Genomic DNA, 6,888 nt, shown 5'->3' with positions numbered 1-6,888 from the left:
TCCAAAACTCTTCTCTAATCTGGAGATAGGAAAAATAGATACCTCCAGTGTAAGCCAAATGAATAGCCCTGGTTGTGAGCCAGGCGGATTCAGAGGAGTGCTGAGCTGTGTGAGATGACCGTGTTGTGCACACATAGAAGCTCTAAACTGTGCAGGGGATCTGGGCAGAGGCAAAACCTGCTTCTCTAATTTTAAATGTGGATGCTGCTCCAAACATAGCATCAAAGTAACTAATTTCTGGATTTCAAAGGTGCAATTCCTAGTCTGGGGGGAGGGAAATTCCTAAGGAGTCTTGGGTTTTGACTGTTGGGTGGATACCTTTTCAAAATATGCAAAGAATCATCTGATAATGTTTTGTATTAATCAGTTCTAGGGTTCGATATTTATGGGCCTTTATTACAAATAAGGGTGTTTAGGTAATATTCACACATTTCCAATTCATGCGAAGCTGTTCTAGTTATCAGAGTAGTTCTTAATAATTCGTTACCGTTAGCTGTGACTAGGAAAACCAGTGAAACAGCCCAAGAAAATGTTTAGTTCCGAGAATCTGAAAACTACTGACAGGAAGGCATTGTATTGTAAGAGCCTTTCCTGTTCAATGGCATTTTATCACTGAAGAAGTTGAGACAAACAGGCCTCTTGCTGCGTAGCATTTGTTGTTCAAACTTTAAAATTGTTTCTTACACGTCAGTTGTCCCTGTTGTCCTAAATGCAGGTCATTGATGGGTACTTGCTAGTTTGGCATTTTGGTTGTTTTTTTTTTTCCACCATCTGCCTGGTTGCTCAGCAGTGCTGCTTCAGCAGCAAAGTGAATGGCACATTTCTCACCACTGCTGGCAATACCTGAGTTCAGCAGCACCAGGCTATATCCAAGGGTTAGAAATGATTGTAAGGCAGAGGTAAGGGTCACCTGTGGTGGGGCCACTTGCCTCTAGTAGAATTATCTGAAAACAGGGTCTTTAAACTGTGACAAACTTCAGTTGTTTTGAAATGACTGCTTTAGGCAGGTGTTTGCCACATCAGGAGGAGTTCTTTCAAAGTTTTTCAAAGTTTTGGCTCTGAAGAGGTTGATACCTCATGTCTTTTCCTAAGATATGAAGGAAATACTGTTTTCCCATATTAGAATCTTAAAGCCATTTTGCTTTCTTTGCTTTTTTTTTTTAAGGAAAAGAGACATGAGAAACCAAGAATACCTTGACATATGACCAAGGTATAAACGCTGTGACAAGGAAGAGGAGAGTATAGCTTTGGGCACACACACTTGGTAAAGCTTTACCACAAGTCATCCTTAAACTCTGAGCCTCAACTCTGTCGTTTTCAAAGAGCAATAAATAAGTTCCAGAAGATGTGTCAGGAGAAAATAGTCTTTTCTTGCACTCAGCCTTTGCTCTGAGTCCAAGGCTGAGTAGAGAAGTGAAATGCTTACTGCTGAATGATTTAGGTGCCAAAGCAGCCTAAAATGGCAGATAACAGGAGTAAGATTTGACACAATTTTACAGAATAGATAAGGGCTATCAAAATCATAGAATCATAAATTGCCCAGACCGGAAGGGACCTCCAAAGGTCATCTAGTCCGACCTCCCCGCAGTCAGCAGGGACACCCCCAACTAGACCAGGTTGCCCAGGGCCTCGTCGAGCCTCTCCTTGAATATCTCCAGGGATGGGGCCCCAACCACCTCCCTGGGCAACCTGTTCCAGTGCTCCACCACCCTCACAGTGAAGAACCCTCTCCTCATCTCCAGTCTAAATCTGTTCCCCTCCAGCTGGAAGCCATTTCCCCTCGTCCTGTCACTGCAGACCTTTCTAAATGGGTTCTCTAAAAATAATATATATATATATAAAAAAGAAAAATAAAAGATAGATAGATAGATAGATAGATAGATAGATAGATAGATAGATCGATCTATAAGGGCTAGATAAGGGCTATCCTCAGCAGGTGGCTGAGGAAACAGGAGTGGGAATTTCTGGCTGAAACATTGGAGCCTACAGCCACAGCAAGTCTGAACACCTTAGCCTAAGTAGACATGCTGGAAGGGGGTGAATGGAACAGTGATTAAATATGCTATAGTTGTGTCCACTACTGTAGAAAAGTAATTCCATGTTGGGACATCATCTTTTTTAGCTAAACAACACCATGGATGGCGGCTGCAGCATCTGGCAGCTTCCCCGTCTGTGCTTGTTGCACACACTGCTTGAAAGGTGAGGGTGACGCAGGCTGTGGTTTGAAGTGCAGGTCACAGGAGGGGTCACATCTGTTCCTCCCCACTAATGAGACAACAACGAGAATGCAGGATTACAGAAAAACATTTTCCAGTAAAAAAACAGCGTACCTTGGATCAAGATTGTGCAACTTGGGAAATAGCAAGTGTTCTCCCTCCTAAGAGCTGCGTGGGCAGAAGGAACAGGTATGGACCCTACATCTTGTGCTTGGTGGATGTTGCTCTCTCCCACAGCACTTCATGTGTGTGGTTCCAGGTCGTAGAGATGTCCCCAAGCTGTCCTGTGGGCTGATAGTCACAGGCAAGAGCAGGAGTCCAGCTGCCAGCCCTCCCTTCTCGGGCACCCACTGAATAGCTGTATTGCTACAGCTCCACTAAAGGTATACCAAACCAAAATTTGCTAAACTGGCACAAATTAGCAACCCCGGGACAAAACATGGCAATCTATTCGGTGTATGCAAATCCAAATCTGCTGCTTAACGATGTAACTAATAATAAATGAATGCAGTAAAACCTGAAACAGGATGTGTTGCTCTTTGTTTGTACCCTTGCATGTACTTGCTATGGATTAGTGGTGTATTAACTTTCATCCACGTCTGCACTCTAAATGACCTCAAATTCAAAGCAGGGATTTAGGAAGACTAGATTGAAAAGCAGTAATGGCCATGTTGGGAAATGAGTAAAGCATGAGTAAGAGGTGGGATGGCCATAGAGGTCTGATGTTCTGGAGAGACTGATAAGCACACGGGCAGACAGAGCTAGTGGAGGAGGAAACAAAAAGTGGAGTCCAAGGATTTCATATTCTTGGAACAGTGTTACTGTTCTACGAATGCCCTTTCTACCTCGTTAACCGCAGCCAGCGAGCAGTGGAAATACACTGTCACCGAGGGGTGAAGTTGCAGTGGGGTAGAGGAAATAATTACTCTGTTAGTGCTTTGAGGCTTTTATTCTTTTCATTTCGTTCACCAGCTGAAACAATTCATGTTGCCTGAGAAGACAACACATTATTCACAGATAAAGCGACCTGCAGTCATTCCCTGCAGCCCCTAGAAGCTTAAATGTACCATTCTGCAGTGGACAGTTAGGAATACAGCGGAGGATTGCTGTCACTTCCAGCAGTATGACTGGTGTTTTCCCACCACTGACCCCCCCCCAAATCATTTCTGGATCTCAGATCACTACTTTCAGTCGAAGCCACCCTTTTCATCCTTCTCAGTGTCTCAGTAAGGGTGATGTGGCACAATGTCTCCAGTCCTACCCCGTTGACATCAGTGGGAGAGCCTGGCGCCTAGCGCTTAGAAAGGCTCACCAGGATCTAGTGATTCCTTCTCCCTTCTCCCTTTCATGCCAGAAACACTCTCTGGAGAAAAGAAAACTAAAAGAAAACCAACAGAAAAGAAAACCAACATCTTCTTAATAGATTAAAATGCTAACCTTGGTAAAAAAACACCAGAAGCCAGGAAAATGTGATCTAAACCTGCTTCTCATACTCACATGGCAACTTTACATTATCTAGTCAAAACATTCCCAATGAAGGACGGTTTTCCAGCCTGCTTTTTTTTCCTGCCTTTTCTTTTGTTCTGGTTGAACATTGTTAGTCATTCCAGGCACAGCTGATGAGTGCTTTCAGTGTGCATTACGAGGCCCGTATAGATTCCACATGTATTTGATGGCTCTTGGTTAGCTAGAAAAGTAGTTTTCCCTTAGCTCACGTAATGCAATGTAATCAGCATGATGGGTACGGAAGATACAGCTACACATTGAAAAAAAGGTTTTGAACATGTGGCCTGAATTGTTTGCTTGACTACAGTTCATTTATTTTATAAATAATACCTTTTTTCATGATGCCCTAAGGTCATAAGGAAGGCAAAATGTGTGGAGAAAAACAGTCATTCCATGAGAGCTGCTGACAGTTGGAAAAAAATACATGCTTTTGGACAGGGAAGACCTTCTTCAGCTCCAAAATGACAAAATCTCACACAAAGAACTAACGTATCCTCGGTTTTTAGTTTGTCAACTCGTGTTTCAAACCTGAAGGGCTTGTGTGCCCAAAGGCACGTCTATTTTACGCAGTCAATCAATGTCTGACAAGATCTAACGTATCTCCAGACAGCTTCTGCCTGGAGTTTCATGACCTCCTCGTGGGCTGATAGATGACAGGTAGTCCTCAGTAAAGCAACCTGGTAACTCAGAGTGCTCCCTTCTGTTTTGCTGTTTGGCAGCGGGAGCCCAAGCTCCTCTGGTGAAACATCAGCCAGGCTGAGTCTTCACTCAGGCGTCAGAGGCTTCGGCAGCAAAATAACCTTTGGCACCACAGCTCACCCATTGCTTCCCACCACACAAGAACCAGTAGCTGGAGGAAGATTGTGGAAGGCGTCGTTAATCTAAATCAGAAAGGCCTTCCGAAAGGAGCGTGTTACGAGCTCGCGGAGTTCCCACTGGCGTGGGAGTGGAGCGCCAACGTTTTCTCAAGGATCTGGGTATAAACATTTCCAGTGACACAGCTTCTCCTGCCAGCTCCCCGGTATGTCAGTAGGGAAGATAATTACTTAATGGGCTCCTCTGTCAAACGCAAAACTTTTCTACGAGAGCGCCTCATCGCATCACATCATTTCCGTTACTTGAAAGGGCTCTCTGGAAGCTGTGCCGCCAGAAAAGAGGTTTTCCCTCCAGCTCGGCTAAGTGAGTGGGCAGCAGTCAGTGTCTATCTCCAGCACAACCATAAACGTATCCAGCTGCGCAGTTCCTTTCAATAAATTCCCATACTTGTGTGGACCAGCTCAGTGGTAGACCAATTCACCAATTTGTGTAGGCCTAATTAAACTCCGTGGCATGCCGCTGATGTCTTTTTCAACACGACGTAGGCGCATACAATCCAAGCACACCTCACCAGGCTCCTCGATGTCCTCTGCATCATCTCTTTACATCATACATAAACTAGTCCAAGGAGCCTATAACATCACTCGTAACACCATTTACTTTCGGCGAACGCAGTGATTAAAATACCATATTTTGCCTTAAAGGAAGACAAGGAGGTTTTAAAAGGGTAAAAATATATATGGTTTCATTTATTCTGAAAAAAAAAAAAATAGACTTGTTTTAAAACACAAAAGGCTTGTTGTTTTAAAGCGAAGTCAAGTCAGGTCAAAATATAAAAGTACCCTTTTCAATTCTAAAGTCTTCACAGCTGGTCATTCCCACATGCAAAAACTTAAATAACCTTTCAGGGCTGTAGTAGGGCTAACGAAAAGTCCAACAAAATGATAGATGTATTTGGACATAAATGTCACACCCAGTGGAATTAAAAGGAAATAAATAGTAATTTAACAGCATTGGCAAGCTGCTTTTTTGATTATGTAGCACCACCAGCATATTTTACATGTGTATCACAGTCATGAATAAGCCAGACCAGACACACATTGACAAACCAGTTTTGATTTCCTATTAAGCTACAGCTTATTTTCCTTCCCCCACCCTTTTCAGCTAATAAAGGAAGCCAAGGGAATGCACTGATCCTTGTTTCTTTGGAACAAATCTTAACTCCAGACTTTCATGGTTGATTCTCACAGACTGGTAAAACCGGGAGAGGGGGAAAAAAAAAATCTCTTCCTAATGATAAACCATTTTTGACATTTCAATTGTTTGTTATTTACTACAGACATAAAATCCTGATACTGAAGATGGCACTTAATATTATCATCATCTCTAGGGATGTGCCTGGGGCTAGAGGGCTTGAGACCCTAGTTCCTTGTTCAAGAGGAGTTTATGAGAATGCAATAGTCGGGGTATTCTTCCCCATACTGTGTCCCTGCACAGAACGTGCATCTGCCTGCCAAGGAACAAGTTTTGACATCGATCTGGTAGTTTAATGATACCCCTCCTTAAGAGACCGGAGGCATAGAAAAGATTTCTGTCTCTGGCTTCACGTGACTTCTGGAAGTAATATGAATTGTCTCCTCCTCTTCTCCTCACAAGGAGGAACAAATCCTTTGAAATCCAGCTGCTTCAGGTCGTATCCTGATCTTTTGGTTTGACCACACCACCATCTTTTTCATATCCCTCTTGCCCAAGATTTTCGTTCTTGCTTTTACAGCCATTTAAACCCTTTCCTTCCCCACTGATGCATGGAAGCCTCTTCCTCCTTACTTTGTCCACTGACAAACCCAGTAACACTGGGTTTGAAAGCAAACTTCCCCTAAACAACTCTATTCTCTTGTGTGCAGTTCTTCACATGTGAGGTGGATAACTTTGGTCTATAACACAGCATCCTATTCTTCATTCCAAATCCTAAATATCCATCCTAAGTATCCATAAATAACTACATTTGAAATTGCATCTATTGAAAGCCAGTTAACCAGCTCATCATAACTTGACAGCAACTGGTCACAGTTTGTTTACAGAAGACAAAGAAAATGGCCATGAGGCCCAACACTTTACATTTGGTTGATAAAAGGTATTATGTAGCTACACCATAGTAAGCACACATTAGGCATAATAGCTTTGTTAACCAGGGTATGCAGCATGAGGGTGATTACAGTGCAAGAATCTCTGTACAAAACTTAAGGCAGTTGCTGATGTCTTCTTCTGCGTCCTTTGGCACTGGAAGCTTCAGTCTCGTGTCTAAATTTCTCCCCAACTCCCCCAAAGAAGAACAACTCAGATCTTGCCC

This window comes from Calidris pugnax, unplaced genomic scaffold (genome assembly GCF_001431845.1).
Source record: "Calidris pugnax isolate Ruff unplaced genomic scaffold, ASM143184v1 scaffold326, whole genome shotgun sequence".
Classification (NCBI taxonomy): domain Eukaryota; kingdom Metazoa; phylum Chordata; class Aves; order Charadriiformes; family Scolopacidae; genus Calidris; species Calidris pugnax.
This window is presented reverse-complemented; position numbering follows the sequence as displayed.